Source organism: Saccoglossus kowalevskii, chromosome 16 (assembly GCF_978046115.1).
Source record: "Saccoglossus kowalevskii chromosome 16, keSacKowa6.1, whole genome shotgun sequence".
NCBI classification, from domain to species: Eukaryota; Metazoa; Hemichordata; class Enteropneusta; family Harrimaniidae; genus Saccoglossus; species Saccoglossus kowalevskii.
Window position 1 is genome coordinate 15,052,392 of NC_140656.1, and position 26,976 is coordinate 15,079,367.

Below are 26,976 nucleotides of genomic sequence, written 5' to 3' on the forward strand. Positions count from 1 at the left end.
TCTATCATGTGCATCCAAGACACACGTGTGCTTTAAATCCTGTTGTTCCTGAAACGGTAACAGGGAAGGCGTTCATCCAATGAGAAACAAACGCAGCAGACAAGGCCATGCTTTTGAGAGCGGCTATGACAATTTTGATTGCAGTCAGCTCACCGAACTGGCTAGCAGAAACAGCAATGCAGTATCCATCATGGTGCTGGCATACTAGGCCTGGCTTGGCATCTACAGTTTTGAACATGTGCATATTAGCTGTGATCGTTTCACCAAAGAATCCTCTCCTTCTTATCAACAGTATCCATTTTTGGGACCTTCAAGATTTTACCAACAAATAGTCAAAGTCCGACAATCAATGCACAACACTCAATTCAAAGTACCACTAAGTCATCACCTATATGCGTAAACAGCTTGGTAAATATTTGGTCAAATGACCACCACAATATAATTTACTAACTTGTAAGTTGATGGGTGTACATAGCTTTCCATTGATGTACTTTTTTCAACAAGCAATGTTATAGCTTTGCCGTTAGTCATAGGGGTTTGATTAGTGTGCAGGGGTGATTTTCCTGAATTAATCATTCCAACAAACGTGATGCTGTGCCTCACCATGACAACTCATTCTAAAATATAAAATAAATATAAGTCTTGTGACCTTCGTATTCCGGCATCACTGTCAATTGAACTGTTTTTCCCATTTTTTGACATGTCCTTTACACAGTGAATGAGCAGTATCTGTGTTTATGAAGTTCCATTGTTGCTTGCTCTTCTTGGGAGTCTAAAATAGCTTTGATTAGGGAGGAAACACTGGACATTAACAAGTGCTGCATCTGAATTTGTCAACAATAGATATTAGAATCAAGAAGACATGCATGTATCCGTGTTCAATAATTTAAGCAAAAAGCTTCTTTTCATTTTATTCTACTTTTTATGAGGTATTTTTGGACACCATTTTGCATTTATGCAAATTACCAAATAACCAAGCTGAATTTGTTCTATGACCTTATTTGTGTGCAAATCAACACAGGAAAGAACATTTCTTCGATCGGTATTAGATGCATATAATTAATCAAATCGACTTTGAAAAGAATGAAATATAAGGAAATGACCATGGCGTGACATTGAGTGTACACAACACGACACAAACAACATACTATACATTCGTTGAATGATATTTGCACCAAATACAGATAAATTCTGAATAGACTGCACGGTAAAGAACCAACGTATTTCTCTCAAACAAAATATTTTGTAAGAGAAGCGAGGCTTTCAGATATGTATTGAAGTTGTTTGGGCTGTTACAAAAAGAACTACCCGAATTCAGTATAATTTCAGTCCACATATTTATTCCACTAATATATATATATATATATATATTATTTAAGCATTTCTTATTCTATACACATCTACAAAGTAATCTTAAGCTTTATTCGGTAATAAATTGATTTAAAGAGGTAACATAGTTATCGAAATTATTCCTGACTATAAGAAGCGTCAATTGGTTGACACTGTATTCATTATGTTTATACCAATGGTGCAATCACCATATATGTCGCTATTATTTTGTCCATGTTTATTTCATTTATGCACGAAATGTGTGATAATGTAGTATTGTGATGTAGCAGGAAAACATATTATCGTGGGATATGCATACGAAATCTTTCTTGGTTGCTAGCAAAACACAAAAAAAAAACTAAATCTAATGAATAAAGCAATGTGAGTGGCAACATAACTAAAATAGCTATCCTATTAATATGAAAGTTTAATTGATGAACAAATGAGAATGAAGATAAGAATAATCTCAGTGAGTTTGAAATAGATGAAAAATTAACTAACTGGCCCAGCAGTTTATCGTACAGTGCAATACATATATGTGATATATTGAAAAATATAATTGCATCTGTTGTTTTTGTAATTGTTAGAAAGTTTTATCATTGCTGAATATAAAGACAGACGTCGCACTGCGTCGTGTTTGAAATGGGTCCAATGCGATGCATACAACGTGTGTGGATTACCTTGTAATTCGAACATTCGCAGCATATCGACTGTGGTGCTATAACATTTAATGATATATTGTTGAATGTTAAAAAGAATACTATTCTTGTAAAATTCCGTTGCGTTTTCACAATAATGCATCTTACAGCTCATTCAACCATGCTTCTTATTTTCTGGTGACCAAACAATAGCTGACGACTTGCTAGCCACGGTATTCCTAAAAGCGCACGCCACAATCTTCACAGTCTGAACCATAATTACACGCATTATAAACTGAATTAACACCACCATCATCACATACTCCGTCACCATACCAGTAACACGCATTATTACATATGCCTGAAAATAAATATATAGCATTTTATATGCAAACAGACGGTGGTGGTGTGTTCTATGGGGGTAAACAAGTACCAGTCAAATTGAAGGATTAAATATAATCTTTCAATTTGAAATATTATTAGGAAAAACGGAAAAAGCCCGTATTACTAACCTAGAATGAACAAATAGTCTTTATTACATTATTATAACACTATGGGTCTCCTTTGGTTTTAACTTACTTATCCAGCATAACATAAACATATAAAAATAGTTTTTCAATACTCGGAATAATAAAAAAAGAAAATCTCGAAATGGCCGTCAGCTAATCCTTGAGACAAACATTGGTATGGCCTATGCAGGCTCGTATTCATCTATATCTAATAGTAACATTTAGAAAATGACTGATCCACAGTTAAATTGGCTTCTGTTACTCACTTGCTTACATACCAATGATAATGTAATATCATAAATATAAGAATTGATACTAGTAACTGCAAAAGCAAATTCTCTTTTATATAATTCTGCAACAAATGGCATTATGCTCTGTGATTAAAAAATAGGTTCAACATTACTGAAACAAAATCAACATTTATACTAGCCGGAGGACAAACATATGTATTGGTTATCGCAAGACTTCTTGGTTTTTGGCAAAAATAAACACAATTTTGGGTATTTGGTTCTCATTTGTGCTCCAACCGATCATCTTGATATTTTTTATATTACATTTTTATATTACATTAGCATTTTTCACGACGAAAAAATAAGTAATTGAAGAATTACCATTATTTGAGGACATTTCTTACTTTAGAGTCTTTACCCGATATTATGCATACAACATATATGACCAAAGCTTTCATTAAATAATAATAATAGTAATAATAATCTTATTGTTATACACCTGTCACCATAACGCCACAAATTACATCGTGCCGTAATTTTGCGGTATTTTTATCCAACCATATTAGGAAATGCGAATTCCAAATATGAAGCGATTACGCGTGTGAACGTCCTCTAATAATAAAAAACAAACATGACAGCCCCCAGGGTTTGACACAAAGAAGTTTAACTTTTTTCGATTGCGGTATTCCCATATATCCCTGAGAGGAAAAATGTATAATAATAAGGGTATTACAAGGATACTGCAAAGTACTGTTTCCGTGCATACTTTACGGCATCCTCGTAATAACCTCATATAATTTCGATTAGTCACATAACTTTCTGAAATTTCATTTGGAACAGAGTTGAAGTAACCACATGCTCAATACGTCTGCCGAAAAACAAAGACAAAGTACATACCTGATTCAGTAGTTGTAGAGGCAGTAGTTAGCGACGATGTATTTTCTTCAGAAGTATTTGTCTTCTCTGAATATATATATAAGAAGGTTAATTTACACAGAAGGGTAAATAGTTCGCTTTGTAATTTGCTCAATAATAATTTGTTACATAATATGTGTAAAGGGTTATTTCAATAATTGTATTTCCTAACAATGTGTGTCTGAATTCGCAATAGCTCAAATATTAAAGGCCGTTTGTCTGAAGTGTTTAATCCAATACTGCCTTGAATACATTTTTCATGACATGAGCAAAGTTATCGCAGAATTCATTTATCGGCATGTCAAAACAGTTATTAACTATAAACTTCGGGTATAGAAATATGTGTCTCCTGTGTCGCGGCGAATAATTATCACATCAGGGATATTGGTTATTGTTGCTTTCTGAGATTTCATTTAAAACAGAGTTGAAGTACCCACATAGCCGAAAATCAAAGACATGGTACATACCTGATTCATCAGTATTTGTAGAGGCAGTAGTCATCGACAATGTATTCCCTTCAGAAGTATTTGTCATCTCTGAATTATAAGATAATAAACATATTTAACAATACTCGTTCGAGCATTACATGAAGCATGGACTGTTGATAAATAATGAAAATCTCTGATAATATATGTATCAGATTTAGCACCTCATATGCTGCTTGTCTAAGGGCATATGCTAAGGTTAATTTACATAAATACAAAACGGTAAATAGTTCGTCTTGTCATTTGCTCAATAATAATTTAATACATACCACGTGCCATTGAAAGTGTCATTTCAATACGTGATTTCCTAGGTATGTGTATCTGATTGCACAATAACTTAGATGTTACAGGATGATTGTTCGAAGCGTTTCATCCAATCTTGCCTTGGCTATATTTTTCATTACAAATCCAAGCAAGTCAGAATTTAATTTTACGGATTTTACAAGAGGGGGGGGGTCAATGATTAAATTGTCAAATTTACAGGATCGTTTGTACTAATTAGTATCACACCTAGTTACGTGTGGGTGTACGTTTAGGTAAGTGTACACTGCACAAATTTATCGTTCTTCTGTCTGAAACTGCCCAATTAACAAGCAAACGTAAACAGTTTAGAACTTGTCAAATAAACTGTTTGATTTCCTAGTAAAATTGGATAGTTTCCAAGGAAGAAGCACGCCGACACCTGAAGACAAGTGTTGGTTAAACGAACTAGAATGCAAGGATAGAACATCTGGAATGAGGCATAATGTTGTATAACAGATACAATTAGAATGACTTGAACCAAACCGTTCTCATGATCTGTTGTGTCAGGCTGTTGCACGCTGTGCTACAGTGCTTGAGACATGGACGAATCCATCACACAAATCATTCATCGGGTTGACAAAACAATTTTTAAGTGTAAGTTTTAGGGTATGCCAAGATTTCCCCCTGGTATGGCAACAGCTGTGCCCCGGTGAATAATTGTGACATCAGGAAATATTCATGAACCCCCTCAGTTGTAGTTCATAATTTCATTTGAAACAGAGATGAAGTACCTACATTCTCAATACGTCTGCCGAAAAACAAAGACATGGTACATACCTGATTCAGTAGTTGTAGAGACAGTAGTTATCGACCATGAATTTCCTTCGGAAGTATTTGTCATTTCTGAATATATAAATAGTACATATATAAATAAAGGTGAATAGCGCACTTTTTCATTTGCTCAATAATACTTTAATACATACTATGTGTAATTGAGAGCGTCTTTTCAAAACGTGATTTCTTGGGAATGTGTATCTGAATTCGTATGATAGCTCAGATGTTACAGGCTGTTTGTCCGAAATGTTTAATCCAATCCTGCCTTGGCTACATTTTCGAATAATTGGAGGAAAGAGGTCTCACTTAATGCTACAACCCAAACTAGCAAGTTACAACCTAATTTTACGGATTTTACAAGGGGGTCATTGTATAAACTGTCACATTTCAGGATCGTTTGTACTAATTGCCATACACACCTAGTTACGTGTGGATGTACGTTTAGGTAAATGTACGCTGCACAACTTTATCGTTCTTCTGTCTGAAACTGTCCAATAAACAAGAACGTAGACAGTTTAGAACAAATAAACTGTTTTATTTACCAATCAAAATTGGATAGTTTTCGATAAAGAAGCACACCGATCCTGAAGACAAGTGTTAGCTACGCAAAATAGAATGCTTGGAATGCATTTTTCCTTCTGCGTCATGTTGTATTATGATTTGAAACATACACATTTTAGATATTCTGTTATATTTATTCATTTATTTATTTATTATTATTATTATCTTACATATTTTCATAATTTACTTGTATTTATTTACTTTAGCTACTTATTTATTGATTTCGTTGTAATATTTAAAATCTATGACGAATAAATATTATTATCATTAATAATATGATTATTATTATTAACATCAGAGATGAGGCATGATGTGGTAAAGAAGGTATAATACGAATGACCTGAACAATGGGTCGCTTGACTGAAAGTGGTAAAATATGTGTTTTGATACACACATTATTTATATATCAAATTTAAATCAAGCAGTTCATATTTATATCAGTCAAGTTGAATAGAATAAATCACGATATACCCCTCAGTTTATATCAATAACACCGACATTCCTATGTAATCGCGTTTGCATGTAGGAAGAACAACGCAAACACACCGTTTAATGGCTGGCGAGTTTACCCAAGCAATTCAGATATCAACACGCAATATGTTGAAATATTGTTACTGCAACATGGATTGTCAACATGGATGCAGAAAAACACAACGATATTTTGCTTGTGCTGGCAAGTAGCTGGTGCATCAGGAAATTTTCATGAACCCCCTCAGTTGGGATTAGTGTATATTGTTGCTTTCTGAAATTTCATTTGAAACAGAGATGTAGTATCCACATATTCAACATGTCTGCCGAAAATTAAAGACATGGTACATACCTGATTCAGTATTTGTAGAGGCAGTAGTTATCGACGATGTATTTCCTTCAGAAGTATTTGTCTTTTCTGAATATTTATAAAAAAAAAGGTTAATTTATATATATACAAATAGTAAATAGTTCGCGTTGTCATTTTATCAATAATAATTTGATACATACTATGTGACATTGAAAGGGTCATTTCAATAATTGTATTTCCTAACAATGTGAATCTGAATCCGCAATAGCTCAAATGATACAGACTGTTTGTCCGGAGTGTTTAATCCAATCCTGCCTTGGCTATATTTTTCATGACCTTGGCAAAGTTATCGCAGAATTCATTTATCTGCATGACAAAACAGTTTTACCTGTAAACTTTGGGTATACACAAATGTGTTCACTTGTATGGCAACAGCTGGGCCGCGGTGAACAATTGTGACATCAGGGAATTTTTCATAAACCCCACAGTTGTAGTTAATAATTCATAAATTCATTTGAAACAGAGTTGAATTACCCACATGCTCATTATGTCTGCCGAAATTCAAAGACATCGTACATACCTGATTCAGTATTTGTAGAGGCAGTAGTCATCGGCAGTGTATTCCCTTCAGAAGTATTTGTCATCTCTGAATATATATAAGATAATAAACATATTTAACAATACTCGAGTCGTTTGGGCATAAAAAATACCAAGTACTGCAGTGCAATTACATACAATGTGGACAGTAGTCTCGGGCCATTCACAACAATTAATGTACAAAAGAATGATATATGGACCTCACATGATATATCTAGATCTAAGAAGTTTTTGCAAAAGTTTGAGCATATCCTGCTCTCCTGGTTGCAGCTGGCAGCTGTCTAAAAATATATTGTGAGCAACCATTCTGCTCGTTCATTATTAAGCCGATTCTCAATTACCATTCCAATTGTTTTGCTGAAAATGTCCTATTCCTGATGCACACCTTGGTTGTCGCGTTCCACTGCTAGTACAGACAATTGCACAATTCGGACATGCGAATAAAATTGAGAACAGCATTACGATGAAGACTTTCGGTTTTGACATTGTGAATATTTTTTTTATATCGAGAACAGAAAGTCTTTATCGTAGTATTGTGCATTAACATATTTTCAACTTTCAGATTTAAAATAATGCTGTAAAAAGCACTCTATGGGAAATGTTCTACTAATATTAAAAAGTAACTACTAGTACCTGAGGTTAAATTCTCATCTTGCAGCCGTTCAGTCACAGGTGTTATGTTAGTTACTAGAAAACAACCACCAAGTATTTATCACAAAAATAGTATGATTAATTTAAAAAAAAATAACTAAAACCATATCCAAACAAAATCCACTTTCATAAGTTGACAAAACAAAACGTACAATGCAAACGACTGGAACAAATTTACAGTAGACCACGACATATGGGCAATCTGGCTAAAAAGATGTACGTCATACTAATATAAAACAGTAACTAGTCTTTTTGTGAGAGTGTCTTAGCTAACCAATATATGCAAATAATATAAACGACTGACAACTATTCATGGTAGACTACGACATATGTCATCTAGGGAAACATATACCTCATACTCCAAGAAGTGGTCAAAGTTTAAATATACATCGTGCACCTGTGTTGCACTGGTCATATACAAATTTATGTCAATAAAACATATGTCATCTATGTCAATAAACATTATCGCTGTAATGTACTTACAAATAACATAACTACACACAGAAGCAAAATGCATGTATTCGTGGTTCAGGACGGACCTGCACAGTTAAGCAAAACGTGGTAATTTTCAATTTTTCCAAGGCATAATAAATTATTGTATTTTTTTTTGTATAAAGCGTATTAACTATTCTTTTAGTCAGATTATCTTAGCTGAGTGGCATATGGGTTGTTCACCTTTCATTTCGCGATTCAGTGCTCCGGTAACGAAGAGTATTACGGCGATAATTGCAGCCACTATTATCAAACCGACTACAGTCGACAGGATAGCTATAACCTTCAGACGTCTACGTTTTACTCTAATTCTTGCGGAGTTCTGAAATTGAAGGAATTTAAATTTTGAGAAAGCCATCAGGAAGTTAACACTATTATATACCGGCATATTTTGTGCACAGAACACCATTTTGTGTTTGGTATACCGGAAATGTCAAGAATTGCATGCATCAATTTTGACAAAAGTAAACATTTACCATATCAACTGGTTCCACGGTGTTGTCCATCCCAGTGTTTGTTGTCACAAGCAACTAATGCAACTGAGTGAAATTAATAATGTTGGAAAGATAATATCACGTTGCCGGGTATCCGTCATCAATACGACGTCGCGTGAAATGGTTTACAGTAAAAATAAACTAAATGATATTTAATAGATGTTACAATAAGTAAAACTTATAATATATTAATCGAACCTACCACTACCTCGGGCTTATAAGAGCAGACAGAGGTGGAGATGGTTATAACGTTGGAGTGACGACGCCCCAAACATTTTTTTTTTTCGAGAGGGCGATCCTCATGTAGCTCTTCTACGAAGGTCCAAGTTAAAATGACACCATTAGGAGGCGTAATCATGCATATACTTAAACGCTCGGTTGTTAAAAATGGCTTCTTTCATTGTGGGAATGTAGCTTGTTTTTTTGTTTTTTTGTACCAGGAAAACCCAGTTTCTGTGATACAGTTTTATATCCCAAGAGAGTCACGAGTTGTTCACATGTGTGATAGGCATAAACGTATTTAACAGTAAAACTATTATTATATAGTTATATATATTGTTTTGTCCTAAACAACTGCATATAGTAGTATAGACTCATATAGAATCCAAATACACACATCAGTATCACGGTTTTAGTGCGCATTACCAATAATTTAGTTCGAAATAAGTAATCAAAGGTGATAGGACAACCCTTTATAATAATTTATCTTAAGTGGTGAGGGAATATTATCCACACCACACCACATCATTACACATCACATCATCACACAACACACCACACCACATCACATCACATCACTACACATCATATCATATCATATCACATCACATCACATCACTACACATCACATCACATTACATCACATCACATCACATCACATTACATCACACCACATCACATCACATCACTACACATCATATCACATCACATCACACCACACCACACCACATCACATCATGGGAGCCAAATTACGAGGAAATCTACTAATGAAAGTAATGTGTTTAAATTGAGTATATTACAAAACAATGCATCAAATGAACAAAATGAACATCGAACATAAATTAATCCATGGAAACAAAATGAACCTCTTATCTAGACTTTAAATAAGCTCATAAATGTTAATTGATGACGTTTTGATCATCTTTCACAAAACAGTTCGCGATATATTGAACATCAAAATTTGCGTCTTTATAATGAAGTATGCACTGTGTTAGAGATTACAGGTTGGCTTGTGTATCTGAAGCCAACTCGTTAACAAGAACAGATAATATATCGGTGAATACCTCAGCCCATTCCCATCGCGTTTGCAATAAAGAAATAAAATAAAATAAGAACACCTGGAAATATAAAAAAATATATGTTTCCTAGCAATAAAGATAATTTACAGTAACTAGAATGAAAGTAGGACATGTTGTATGTGAGTTCTAGAACGCAGAATGTTAATTGGCGACTTCTCTACGTACCACCAAGTTCTGTGGTTTGATATGTTGGCTGACCGAGGCGAGGATTCCAATCTGAGTTTAGCCAGATATTTAATCACAGTTTGTCATTTAACAGTTTCCTTTTTGCTAATCTCTATCGGTTCATTGAAATATATACTTCTGGTCGTGCACTATTCATTCACAACCTGTGCACTATAACCTGTATTCTGTGCACTGTGGTCTATAGTGTTGTCGATTTTCCGTAAAAATTGTGGACTCCACTGCATGTTGATGAACTCATTGTATTATAAGTTAACATGAACTGAAACATTGTTTGAGAATTATCCACCTAGTCACCACCAAGTGTAATTCCCACTTATACATTGTTAGATACACGGAGTAATTCTACATTTATTATTGGGTGTGGAGATTGAGCCATGTCTAGAATCATGGTTATGACCATTGTCATCGTATCACAGTGAAGGAGTGAAGGAAGTTCGCTGACGTTTTCGAAAAGGCCCATGGAGAAAAAGCTATTTCTCAAGATGATCTTTTGTTTCTCAACATTTTGAAGGCACATACCAAATCTGGAAATCCAACATTACCTAAACATGAGAAAACAGTAATACGTCTGAATCATCTAAAGAGGAAAGAATACAAGACTACAAGAAGTTCATGGGCAATACTATAAAGAAGGGTCATGTGGAGAGAATGTTGTTGGCCATGGTAATAAAAAAATATCTGGTAGATACCACACCTTGGCGTCTACCACCATCAAAATCCTAAAAATGATCAAATTTGTGTTTGATATTCTGGCTGTCTTTAAATAACCATCCCCTGACTAGACCAGACTGAATAGACCAGATCAATTGTCTGATTGGCGTACTTTGCAGGCTCGGAAAATATGCTATAGCAGTAATGTGTGACATAGAGAGGATGTTCCACCAGTTTCTTGTACATGATATAAAGATGATGTTGACCACCTAAAGTTGTTATGGAGGGAAAATATTTGCACAGAACCAATGAATAATGCAACATCACTTGGATGTGCCAATCAACTAAGTTAATAACGGAAGCACAATATGTATGTGCCAAGGGAGGTTTGCATCTCCACAAATTCATACAAATTAACAGAGAGGTTATGGAGACAACCCCATCCAGTGAACAAGCTGTTAGAGTAAAGGATGTTGATCTGAGCCATGGTGATCTACCTATAGAAAGGGCATTAGGGATCCAGTGGTGTGTGAAAAACAGACATGTTCAAGTTCCATATACAAGTGAAAGAGCAATCAACTACATGCTGAGGCATTCAGTCAACTAATGCATCATTATATGATTCACTAAGATTTCTTTCATTCTCACTGGCAAGTGAATACTACAAGAGATGTGCAGGAATGGAATCATTTTTCAGATGCTAGCAGAAGTGCTAGCACATGGGCAATGCTCAAACCTTTGATTACTAGGTTAGGATCAAATACACTGTTCCTTAATTGCTGGAAAGGCCAATATCGCACTGATCAAATTAGTTACTATTGCATGTTTAGAGCTAACAGCAGCAGTGGTCTCTGCAAATATGAGCTACATGATAAAGGAATAGGTAGAGTTCACAATAGATAGTACTTCTGGACAGATTCTCATTTTCTGGGGTACATCTCATCTGTTGGAGCAGTGTCCCACATAAGAAGATTGTTGAAGGGTAAGAAGGAAGCAGAAAAGATACATCATACAATCGATTCAAGGTGAATTCTTTGCTGATAGCATTATTTGTAAATTTTGAGGTCACTCAGATAAGTGAAGATTCCACACATAGTTAAGTATCCAGCTATTTTGCCCAAGAATAGTCATGCCACAGAACTACTCATTTCTCACTTTCAGAAAAAGGTTCAGCACCAAGGAAAACTAATAGCTCAACGAGATAAGGGCCAAATAAGTGCATTAAGTGCTATCATTTTCAACAGTCCATATTGATTCATGGTCTTCGTTGTTTTATTGCCATTAGAACTCTACACTCATACCAGGGAACCAAGTTTGGTGGAGCAAGGAAAGAATTCCAAGAGGCATTGAAAGAACTAGTGTTTCTGAAAGTATTTCTAAAGTGGAGATACATACATATAAAACAATGCAATAACACGGTAATATCATGGAACTTCATTCGGAAAGATTACAGTTCACACTGCCTACTCACTGTTTTGGGAAACAAATTTGAGGGGGAAAAAATGATCACCTGATCAACACTGCCTATATCAGCATGTTGTTCAATGCGCCTATCGTTGCAATGATAACAGTTTCAATGGTCATTACTAATGGTAATTACCTGCTGAAAAACATTTCAAAGTTTGTTAGCATTGTTTTGTTTGTCCAGACATTGCCATCATCCGAATTGCACGGTTTGTTGGTGCCGACTCCACCAACCCGTGTGGTAACAGCCTGGGTAAACATGTATTTTATGTTAAACGAATGGCAAAGTTTGATTGGATGTGCCTATTGGAAAGGCGTCCAATTAGACGCTGTGTAACATTGCGCGGTAAGCTAAAGAACAAAATGTCGGAAATGGCGATGTGTAGCACGTTTACTTCAAAATCCTTCTAGTATCCATGCGCGTAGAGTGTGTTTAGGTTGTTTGTCAAATCCCCCGAAACCGACGCTGAATTTTTTCATCCAGTTTTCCACAATTTGTTATGCCATTGTTGCAGACTGTTTGTGGCATACTTCGTCAGCAAAGTGACAAATATTTATGTCGACCATGTTTTTACAATGTAATGGTACTCACTAAAACGAAGGACCGCGAAGGACCGAAGGACCTAACCGAAGGACTGAAGGACTTAAACGGGTGTAATGACTATAAAACGCTGATACGAATTACGTTGTTATATGTTGCATTTGTTCACAAATTATGCAGCAGCGATTAAATTTACAAAAATACCTTGATAAATACATTACATGATAAATATAAAAGCGAAGGACCACAATTATATTATAAATATGAACGAAGGACCTCGTTTTTATTGTAAATATGAGCGAATGACCGTAATTACGTGGCTAATATGAGCGAAGGACCACGATTATATTATAAATTTGAGCGAAGGACCACGATTACGTGATAAATATGAGCGAAGGACCATGAGTACGTTATAAATATGAGCGAAGAACCATGATTATATTATAAATATGAGCAAAGGACCACGTTTATATTATAAATATGAGCGAAGGACCACGTTTATATTATAAATATGAGCGAAGGATCACGTTTATATTATAAATATGAGCGAAGGGCCATGAGTACGTGATAAATATGAGCGAAGGACCATGAGTACGTGATAAATATGAGCGAAGGACCATGATTATAATATAAATATGAGCGAAGGACCATGAGTACTTGATAAATATGAGCGAAGGTCAGTGATTATATTATAAATATGAGCGAAGGACCATGAGTACGTGATAAATATGAGCGAAGGACCATGAGTACGTGATAAATATGAGCGAAGGACCATGAGTACTTGATAAATATGAGCGAAGGTCAGTGATTATATTATAAATATGAGCGAAGGACCATGAGTACGTGATAAATATGAGCGAAGGACAGTTATTATATTACAAATATGAGCGACGGACCACGATTACGTGATAAATATGAGCGAAGGACCATGAGTACGTTATAAATATGAGCGAAGGACCATGATTACGTGATAAATATGAGCGAAGGACATGAGTACGTGATAAATATGAGCGAAGGACAGTGATTATATTATAAATATGAGCGAAGGACATGAGTATGTGATAAATATGAGCGAAGGACCACGTTTATATTATAAATATGAGCGAAGGACAGTGATTATATTATAAATATGAGCGAAGGACCATGATTACGTGATAAATATGAGCGAAGGACCACGTTTATATTATAAATATGAGCGAAGGACAGTGATTATATTATAAATATGAGCGAAGGACCATGATTACGTGATAAATATGAGCGAAGGACCACGTTTATATTATAAATATGAGCGAAGGACAGTGATTATATTATAAATATGAGCGAAGGACCATGAGTACGTGATAAATATGAGCGAAGGACCACGTTTATATTATAAATATGAGCGAAGGACAGTGATTATATTATAAATATGAGCGAAGGACCATGATTACGTGATAAATATGAGCGAAGGACCACGTTTATATTACAAATATGAGTGAAGGACCACGATTATGTGATAAATATGAGCGAAGGACATGAGTACGTGATAAATATGAGCGAAGGACCATGATTATATTATAAATATGAGCGAAGGACCATGATTGTATTATAAATATGAGCGAAGGACCACGTTCATATTACAAATATGAGCGAAGGACCACGAACACGTGATAAATATGAGCGAAGGACATGAGTACGTGATAAATATGAGCGAAGGACCATGATTATATTATAAATATGAGCGAAGGACCACGTTCATATTACAAATATGAGCGAAGGACCACGATTACGTGATAAATATGAGCGAAGGATCGGACCATGAGTACGTGATAAATATAAGCGAAGGACCATGAGTACTTGATTAATATGAGCGAAGGACAGTGATTATATTATAAATATGAGCGAAGGACCATGAGTACGTGATAAATATGAGCGAAGGACCATGATTGTATTATAAATATGAGCGAAGGACCACGTTCATATTACAAATATGAGCGAAGGACCACGAACACGTGATAAATATGAGCGAAGGACATGAGTACGTGATAAATATGAGCGAAGGACCATGATTATATTATAAATATGAGCGAAGGACCACGTTCATATTACAAATATGAGCGAAGGACCACGATTACGTGATAAATATGAGCGAAGGATCGGACCATGAGTACGTGATAAATATAAGCGAAGGACCATGAGTACTTGATTAATATGAGCGAAGGACAGTGATTATATTATAAATATGAGCGAAGGACCATGAGTACGTGACAAATATGAGCGAAGGACAGTTATTATATTACAAATATGAGCGACGGACCACGATTACGTGATAAATATGAGCGAAGGACATGAGTACGTGATAAATATGAGCGAAGGACAGTGATTATATTATAAATATGAGCGAAGGACATGAGTACGTGATAAATATGAGCGAAGGACCACGTTTATATTATAAATATGAGCGAAGGACAGTGATTATATTATAAATATGAGCGAAGGACCATGATTACGTGATAAATATGAGCGAAGGACCACGTTTATATTATAAATATGAGCGAAGGACCACGATTACGTGATAAATATGAGCGAAGGACCATGATTACGTGACAAATACTAGCGAAGGACCACGTTTATATTATAAATATATGAGCGAAGGACCATGATTACGTTATAAATACGAGCGAAGGACCACGTTTATATTATAAATATGAGCGAAGGGCCATGATTACGTGATAAATATGAGCGAAGGACTACGTTTATATTATAAATATGAGCGAAGGACCATGATTACGTTATAAATACGAGCGAAGGACCACGTTTATATTATAAATATGAGCGAAGGGCCATGATTACGTGATAAATATGAGCGAAGGACTACGTTTATATTATAAATATGAGCGAAGGACCATGATTACGTGACAAATACTAGGGAAGGACCACGTTTATATCATAAATATGAACGATGAATGATGTACCACGATTATATTATAAATACGAGCGAAGGACCACGTTTAAAAGAACGTAGATTCGCTCAATAAATTTAAAATAACAACAATCACTGTAATGTATGCTATTCAATATCACGTATTGTCGGCTCCGCTCCGCTGTTAGCAATGCACATTTCAATTAAAGAACTGAATATTTCATTAGAAAATGAACAAAGAATATCTATAATATCAAAGTAATCGGACTTTGGTTTTCAACAAGAAGTTGAAAATATCAATTTTACCAAAAATTAGAAAAATATTCATCAAAATTTGAGAATTAAAGATATTGTCACAAAATGTATTAATCTGAGAGAGGTATACATGTAGTACCTATATATATATATATAATATCAAATCAATCAGACCTGCGGTTTTCAACAAGTCAAAAATATAACTTTTACCAAAAATGACAAAAATATTCATCAAAATTGGAAAATTAAAGATGTCAACACGAAATGAACAAATCTAAGAGAGGTCTGCTCAAGGTACAGGACACCAAGAATCAAAGCAATAAAAATTGTAGTTTTCAAGAATAAGTTGAAAATGAAAAAGTTGACACGTACGACGAACGATGACGGACAATCACTGATATGATAAGCTCCGATCGACAAAGTCGTAAGCGGAGCTAAAAAAAAGAGAAATTATTACACAACAATTATCAAATTAATCATTTATTTTTGTCTATGCTAAACTGTCACGTGACTCTATTCGAATGACCGAGGCACTGACGAGTACATAACACTAAACGCGTAACAAGATTAATAAATGTACTGGCGTTTCCTTTAAACCACGTGTATTGTAATATTGTAATATTTCGAAGAGTTGAAACCAGTACAGATACTGTTTCTTTATAAAGTACTTCCATCGGGAAACTTCCAACAAAAATTAAAATACAACAGTATCACGTTATTTAAAGCGATGACAAGGAAGATAGAGTTTCAATATTGAAAATTACACATCACATGGCAACATGGCAAGTAAAACAATTATCTGATTATCAGTCACTATATATATAATATAGAAGAACTGATATATTTATTTGATAAGCAAAAACTAAAAACTAAAGAGAAACTAAAAGTCATTGGTACAAAAAACACAAAAGGCTTACAAAACACTGTGCCTGTATTTTTTACATGTATCGTTCACTGGTGCACAGCGACTGTGCGCTGCATTCAAACATTCCGCAAAACAAACATAAGAGGAATAATTAAAGTAGAAATTTTCAATTAAATCTCTGTGTTTGAAATAATTGTGTACATACATATTGGGCTAAACAAGTTAAAATTCAATACACTATTAAATATGGTGTGTATAGTTTACCATGTGATGGACTCACTCACAACTCAGAGATGTCAGTCTGCGCTAGATTTCAATATTCAACAGTCAGAGCTACAATTTAGACCTTATATACATACATATATTTCGAACACAGATTAGTTTAATTATTTTGAGCGTTTGAATAAAGCATCAGTTTCCGAGACAGTGGGCTCTGAAATTCCCACTCATGATAATACACGACAAGATTACATTGATACTTTACAACTTGATATGGAAATTAGTACAGAGGAAGTGACAGCTGCAATAAAGAAATGAAAAATGAAAAAAAAACACCCGGATTTGATGCCTTTAGATATGAGTTATTCAAAATAGTAATCAAGATTTGATTACTGATTTGTCCGATTTTTAAGAAAGGTAGCATACACGACCCCGCCAATTACCGTGGCATTTCCCTATTGAGTTGTTTTGGTAAGTTTTTTACAATTATTATTAACGAAAGAATAGTGAAATGGCTTGATACAAATAATATTCTCAGTGATAATTAGGCAGGTTTCCGGGCAAATCACAGCACTGAAGATAATATTTTTATCCTGTCAACGCTAATTGAGAAATATAGAGTCACTAGAAAGAGATTATACGTTTGTTTTGTAGACTATAAAAAAGCATTTGACTATGTTGACCGAGCTAGTTTATTTTTAAAGCTTGTTAGAGTAAGCTTTAGTTGTAAAATAGTCAATCTTTTAATGAGTGTGTACAGTGTGGTTAAATCTTGTGTAAAATTACCGCATGGTTATACAAAAACTTATACATCTGAGATTGGGGTACAGCAAGGATTGGGGTACAGCAAGGGGCATATTAAGCCCAATTTTTGTTTTTTCTAAACGATTTAGAAAAGGCTTTGAATTGGATGATTATCCACTAACATGTTTTATGTATGCCGACGACACCGTTATTGTATCTGATAGTGCTGATAGTTACTTGCCAGATTCCAATTTTATTGTTATACGTGGAAAATGTATGTAAACACCACTAAAACTGAAATTATTATCTTCAATAAGGATATTGTTGACTGTGATGACGATAACTTGGATTTGAAAATATTTAGAAATCAAATTGATATTGTTGTAAATTATACATATCTAGGTGTTGTCTTCGCCGAAAATGGTTCATTTAAGTTGGAATGTGGAATTTTGACCGGAAAAGCTTCAAAGGCAGCGTACGTGGTCAGGAAAGGAATTGGTAACGAGATTTCTCAAAAATTACTTCAAAAAATATTTAACTCTAAGGAGCCGCAGTTTTAGGAAATTGGTAAAGTAAACCAATAGAAGATGTTCAGTTAAAGTGGTGTAAATATATATTAGGTGTGGGACAAAATACAACCAACAATGCAGTTATGGGGCAACTCGTACGATCTCCACAGAAATATAATCCGTATTTAATTTTGAAAACTTAATCTAAAAATGTCTTCTAATCCACTCGTTATAAAGCCTATAGAGAGTTCGAAAAATTGGCACTGATAGGAAAGCCATCTTTTGCTTTAGCTATTATGAAATTATTAAGTAAACAAAATATGCACACTATTTGGGAGAATAGATTTACTGATGAGATGAAATAACGTTGTTAATTGGAAAGAAAGAAAGAGAGAGAGATTGTTATTTAAAACGTTGGAAAGTGCTTTATTTGACAATGTTCGTAGATCCCCAAACAGTAGAAATAAGTTACGAACGTTTCGCCAATTTAAAACAAATATTGTTATTATTTGGATATCGTTCGTGTTCTCTTGTACAGACAAGCTTTAACTAACTTTCAGTGCTCTTAAGTTATACATTGAGAGCGGTAGATATTATGGAACTCCAGTGGAAAATAAAACCTGCCAAATATGTACAGATGCTGTTAAGACTCATTTTCTGGTAGTTTGTCCAGCATATAAGTTAACATATTCGAAAACCAATTTTTGATTAAATTAACTGCGTTGAACCACAATATATATTTTCTCAAGATAACATCATCCAAATTCTTGCAAGATTTGTATACACAGCTTTTCAGATTGGATATAATTTGTTAGTGTTCTCCAATAGATGAGTTATAATATTATATTTTATTGAGAAGATTAAAGTCACGCTTGTAACTTTCTTTTTTATATGCATTGTAACCTGTTCCCCCAGGTTAATGGGGTATATTTCTTTAGAGAAGTGGAAATAAAATAATGATAATATATAGTGTTTCATTGACCTTTGACAGTTAAAATGTATTGCAGACCAAAAAAAAAACAAGTATGCCAAGTGTTAACGACACTGGTGATCTTTCCCTAGTATTTATATCGTTAAAATTCATACAAATATAAGCTGTAATAGCAAACACATACAATGTGTAACAATGTGACATCGTATCTACACTTTGCGCCTAATGAAAATTTTGATGAATGACATATAGTGTTGAATTATAAACACACTCTCAGCGTACTCGGTTGTGGTAAACTTCTCCCCAAGAGACGTAGAAGCTGGTCATGGGCCTGAAATTAACAACATATAACAAATAACACTGGTATATGCGCACTAAATAACAGCAGTATATATTCGCATGCAATCAATACAATTTTGCGATATTATTTAGTTTTGCTATTATCTATTATTTTTGCACACTTACACTTTATGCAAAAATGCTGGTAATATTAAATTAGAAACAAATAATTACTTTATTTGAGACATACTTCACTCCATACATTACTGTGATGTTGTTTCTTAACGGTTATAGTTCTGATTGTATTCTTCTAGATACTTGATATGCCGAGTTAAATGTGTATCACAATTCGCCGTCCCCGTACATTCCAATACTTTGTCTATATGGGGTATTAAGTCATCAAACTGGAATATAACGTGAAATAATAGGTATATGTGAATATATTATTATAACAAATAATGATGGATTTGAAAATGTTGTGAATAACGATATATATAAACAAATGACTTCCATTTAACAATTTCCTTACCACAATCACAGCTCCATTTTGACTATATAGACGCAAAATTTTATATGTTTACTTGTTCTTAGAAATACGTTAATCATTTCTAGTTATAAAATACAGGTTACAAAATATTCGACTTAAGACACTACGCCAACATTTAGCACCAACTCGTGAATATAAGTTGACTGGAGTTATCAAATACTACGAATTGTATTCACCAATCGAAGTGAAAATAGAAGTTCTAAAGCTCGAAGCTCAGTGAAAGTTTTTAATACCTGAAATGTATTCTGTCTCGCATTTTTCGCCAACCAGTAACTTTTCCCTGCAAAGAAGATACTCATATTATTTTTCCAGGAAAAACATATCATAAACACTATACTATGAAGCAAGTAGCCCTCCAGATAAAATAACTTATGCTCTTAGATCAGTAACAATGACATAATGACCGAGAAACTATCGAAAGATAGAGCACATTTGTAGGCAAATGTAAGAGCACATACCAAGTATAAATTTTGCGAATTTGGGTGTCCTTATTTATTCATTTGAATTCAAAGATATATCCAAGAATATAACGTAATTACGAGAAGATCAAACGGCGCGGTATAACAGGGCATTGTATGTACGCCATGAGAAGTATTTAAATAACAGCAAAACTGAGCGCAAAGTTACAAATAAATGAGTGATTGCACATCATATTATGAATGTGTTTCAGAAACTACTTTAAGTCACAGGCACAGAACAACATATATACAATCATTATTTCAGAGCGCAGATATTTAGAGTCACACTAATAAGCAATGCCAACAAAATTTAATATACGGTACATTCTTAACTGAGTTCATTTTGTATACAATAAATAATATAATGCACTATGAATGCAATAGGACCAAAGTAATAATTTATGTGTTAATATCGCCATTTTGACATGTTGATAATATACCAGTAGCTCACATATCATAATCAAGAATCAAGAATGGAATGCCCTTATATATCACCACTATAAAACACGCACGTGCATGTCTACTCTATGTACATTATTTGATTTTGTCAAAATCACATTTGTATGTTACCTAATTATTTAACATGATTGGATTGATTATTTAACTGTTTTAACTGTTGATAACCTACACTAAAGCGAAGAGTTTCCTGTAAAATGCAGCTCTTGAGATACTGAAATAAATAACAATTAATAATTAGTTTATGTATGTAAACTTCCCGTGTGCTATAATATGGTAATACATTATTGTCCTCATTAAGAATACCCATAATGCAACAATTATTAGTAATTTGACACAGTGCACAAGTTTGATCCATCCGAAATCCTTTTAACCGAATATGCCTGACTTAATTAAATTTCACGGGACTGGCTGTAATTACGCATTGACGCGATGTATGTTCAACATGAAGGAAAAGCAAATTGAAATCCAGTGAACAATTAAGGGTCGGATGGAACTCATATATCTCACTTATGTGATGCGAGCCCACTATCCACTAAACAACGGCAATTCATCTCGGCCTGCATGGTTAGAAAAATGTGTCAAAATGCCCAATCATTGCAAATGTTGGTAATCAAAATAAAAACAAAAACAAGCGACATCGTAACTTGGTGAACATTAAATACAAAACGTTAACACGCCACAGTCGGTGTCATTATTTTGACGAGTTATACCCTGCTTGTAAGAATAGCAAATATAAACTATCAATAATTAAACAAATAACATTAATTATCATATAATGTTTCAATGAGAAATGAACTGGAGTCATTTCATTTGGTTTTCTTTAGGCAATTGACATTATAATTAAACTTGATTATATAATAGACTACTAAATCGTTCTGGGCGTGAGCGGACCTTATTTACAACTCGGTCAGCGCATGAGAGTTTTCATGAGAATGAACTGAGGTCATGGAGACAGCCAATCAGTGACGACACAGAATCCTGTGCCGTCTATGTATTAACGTTGCAATTCAGCAGATCATTCTCGGATGCACTGAGAAGGGCAACTAAATGACTGGAGTCAAGGCTACATTATAATGGATTAAAAACAAAAAAACAGGGACTTCTTCTGCGTGATAACATAGTTTGAAATAATTGCTAAAATAACCACATTAACCACACTCCAATCTTGGTACTTATATCATGTAATAATAGTCGTACTCCAGTGGCCTCCGGCTTTACTCGGGACATGTATGGGTATGAACAACTTCTGGAGATCGAACAATGTCGACTTCTGTGAAATAAATACAATGTAAATTAATGAATTGTAAAGCTAAGTATAAACAAATTTATAGAAGAGCTGAAAAATGTATTCTTTCCGATTATGCAAAGTTACATTTAACAACATTAACTGTAAGAAATCATAGACTACACCACGAATGTAATCCTATCGAAAAACATTGTCAATGACATGATTTAAAATACGTTACAACCCACAAATAACAAACGATGTTACGTAATGTCCCTCAACTGTGTTATATAGCTATCATAGGCCATGTTGGATACGACTGTGGGTAACAGAGACGTGCTACTAACACATACATGTATTTAGTTTGCGATCTGCAATACAATTGTTGCTGTCCAATAAAGGAATATAACTAAAATAGCGATGCAAAGTAATCGATACCAAACTATAATGTGAACTCTGAACTAGAGGTGTTTAATATGTTTCACTTTGCCTCATCCGGTAATGATTTCCTTAACAATTTTGTATACGCATTAATAATCTGCAGGACAAAAAATTATGTATCTACTGGATATATATATGAGTGTTATTAAATAAATGATTACATTCATAAGTCTAACAGATTGACTATATATGGGTTATACCATACCTCATTATTTAATTCACTCAGTTGTCGGCCGACATACAGAAGGTGTCTGAAATTTAAATGTACATGCAATTATTACTATAATATTATCAAAATCAATAAATAAAAGTTAGTATGTTTGGCTGATCATAATTTTGGAATGTATTCATTTATTTTATCATAACAATAACATACCATTTAATTATCACAGAATTGCTTCGCATTATTACTTCCCATGACTCGAACGTGTACAAATGTGTACAAAGAGACACAGAAAATAATATGATTGAAAATAATGTTAGAGACACCACGTAATTCATTCAATCAGTTATGTTTTATTGAAATAAGTGTCCCGAAGTAATATTGACGTACTTTGATAACATAAAGCTCTCATTACCATTGGCAATATATAATTTTAAAAATATCTTTCTTTTTGTCGCTTTCCCGTTTTTCCAGTGTCTGTCGACCATCTTAAAGAAAATCGTTTTTATTACGAAAGTAAAGTACAACACGGGGTGATTATATTTTATTAGGAGCATAGTAAATATATAATGTATGAAATTTTAAAAACATGATATTTTCACTATTGGTGGATCCTGTCTTAGATTGTATCTAAAGTAGTGAATTTATCTACTGAAAAAATACAAAATATGAATCAACACAAATACGTTTTGAAAATTATTGGAATATACTATAAATAGTTAAGCTAATTGAGTAATTACTTACTCACCAACAACAGGGATGACTGACATGAAATGTAAATGGGGAATATATCCCATATACATAGTTATTCATCATCTATGATTTCTGGTGAAGATATCAATCGGGTAAAGTTTGGTCACGGTGCAACGATCTTAAACTTTCTTTTCAACATTACTACAGTGAGCATTATATGGTCACCCATGCACCGGGCTTTCGCATTCCGTTAATATATTGTTAACAATTCATTCATATATCCTGTAAATCTGCATTCACGATTTCCTGCATTTACATTTAAAAGTACATAAATATTGTCTAGTGTTCTATGCAACAAGATAACAGAGCCAATAAACACAGTTAAAACGAATACAACTCCTCTCGCACATGCACATTTGTGGACATTTTCGAGAAATAACTTGTTACATATAATAAATCTTTGATCATCCAGTTGATTGTATCCCAACCTACCCTGAAGATTATCTTTCGAACTGACCATAAAGTCAATAGTTGTTTGGCATAGAGTAGCTCATATTTATCACGTAACCATGGTCCTTCGCTCATATTTATAATATAATCGAGGTCCTTCGCTCATATTTGCCACGTAATCACGGTCCTTCGCTCATATTTGCCACGTAATCATGGTCCTTCGCTCTTATTTATAATATAATCGTGGTCCTTCACTCATATTTATAATATAATCGAGGTCCTTCGCTCATATTTATAATATAATCGAGGTCCTTCGCTCATATTAATCACGTAATCGAGGTCCTTCGCTCATATTCGCCACGTACTCATGGTCCTTCGCTCTTATTTATAATATAATCGTGGTCCTTCGCTCATATTTATAATATAATCGAGGTCCTTCGCTAATATTAATCACGTAATCGAGGTCCTTCGCTCATATTCGCCACGTAATCATGTTCCTTCGCTCTTGTTTATAATATAATCGTGGTCCTTCGCTCATATTTGCCACGTAATCACGGTCCTGTGCTCATATTTGACACGTAATATTGGTCCTTCGCTCTTATTTATAATATAATCGTGGTCCTTCGCTCATATAATCGAGGTCCTTCGCTCATATTTTCCACGTAATATTGGTCCTTCGCTCTTATTTATAATATAATCGTGGTCTTTCGCTCATATTTATCATATAATTGAGGTCCTTCGCTCATATTTGCCACGTAATCATGGTCCTTCGCTCTTATTTATAATATAATCGTGGTCCTTCGCTCATATTTATAATATAATCGAGGTCCATCGCTCATATTTGCCACGTAATCACGGTCCTTCGCTCATATTTGCCACGTAATCATGGTCCTTCGCTCTTATTTATAATATAATCGTGGTCCTTCGCTCATATTTATAATATAATCGAGGTCCTTCGCTCATATTTACCACGTAATCATGGTCCTTCGTTCTTATTTATAATAATAGTGGTCCTTCGCTCATATTTATAATATAATCGAGGTCCTTCGCTCATATTTGCCACGTAATCATGGTCCTTCGCTCTTATTTATAATAATCGTGGTCCTTCGCTCTTATTTATAATATAATCGAGGTCCTTCGCTCATATTTGCCACGTAATCATGGTCCTTCGCTCTTATTTATAATATAATCGTGGTCCTTCGCTCATATTTATAATATAATCGAGGTCCTTCGCTCATATTTGCCACGTAATATTGGTCCTTCGCTCTTATTTATAATATAATCGTGGTCTTTCGCTCATATTTATAATATAATCGTGGTCCTTCGCTCATATTTATAATATAATCGAGGTCCTTCGCTCATATTTGCCACGTAATCACGGTCCTTCGCTCATATTTACCACGTAATCATGGTCCTTCGCTCTTATTTATAATATAATCATGGTCCTTCGCTCATATTTATAATATAATCGAGGTCCTTCGCTCATATTTGCCGCGTAATCACGGTCCTTCGCTCATATTTGCCACGTAATCATGGATCTTCGCTCTTATTTATAATATAATCGTGGTCCTTCGCTCATATTTATAATATAATCGAGGTCCATCGCTCATATTTGCCACGTAATATTGGTCCTTCGCTCTTATTTATAATATAATCGTGGTCTTTCGCTCATATTTATAATATAATCGAGGTCCTTTGCTCATATTTGCCACGTAATCATGGTTCTTCGCTCTTATTTATAATATAATCGTGGTCCTTCGCTCATATTTATAATATAATCGAGATCCTTCGCTCATATTTGCCACGTAATCACGGTCCTTCGCTCATATTTGCCACGTAATCATGGTCCTTCGCTCTTATTTATAATATAATCGTGGTCCTTCGCTCATATTTATAATATAATCGAGGTCCTTCGCTCATATTTGCCACGTAATCATGGTCCTTCGCTCTTATTTATAATAATCGTGGTCCTTCGCTCATATTTATAATATAATCGTGGTCCTTCGCTCATATTTGCCACGTAATATTGGTCCTTCGCTCTTATTTATAATATAATCATGGACTTTCGTTCATATTTATAATATAATCGAGGTCCTTCGCTCATATTTGCCACGTAATCACGGTCCTTCGCTCATATTTGCCACGTAATATTGGTCCTTCGCTCTTATTTATAATATAATCGTGGTCTTTCGCTCATATTTATAATATAATCGAGGTCCTTCACTCATATTTGCCACGTAATCATGGTCCTTCGCTCTTATTTATAATATAATCGTGGTCCTTCGCTCATATTTATAATATAATCGAGGTCCTTCGCTCATATTTGCCACGTAATCATGGTCCTTCGCTCTTATTTATAATAATCGTGGTCCTTCGCTCATATTTATAATATAATCTAGGTTGTCACAGATCCGAGGATTGGCTAAGCACGCGGGAGCACACAATGAATGGTGATGACAAAGTGCATACAGTTAACTAAGCTATTTTATTCTCTAAACCTCATCAACAGATATTCATATTCAGAAATTAACATGAAATTAACATGAAACTAGTGCACAAGATCTTATCACTAATAAATCACGTTAATTGACAAATCAACGACTTCAATCTATTATCCATTTATGCGAAATAAAACAATATGCTTAATACATAGTTACGAAAAACTAAGTTGGGCCATACAAGGCCTTCGGGTCAGGGAATTAAGGCAAAGCAAAACTGTGATAAAGTTTACAGTATCAGTGTCCTATTGTAGTCCTGCAGTGTTCTGTTACGCTCCTCAAATCTTGGCATCGATGATACTTCAGCTACCATCCACATCAAGTCAATAGAGCTTCTAACACTGCCTGTGCCACAAGTAGCCGATCCGGGTAGATATAATAGAAACCATTCACCACCACCAGTTGCCAATATTAACGTACGTCCACACGACCACGATACACC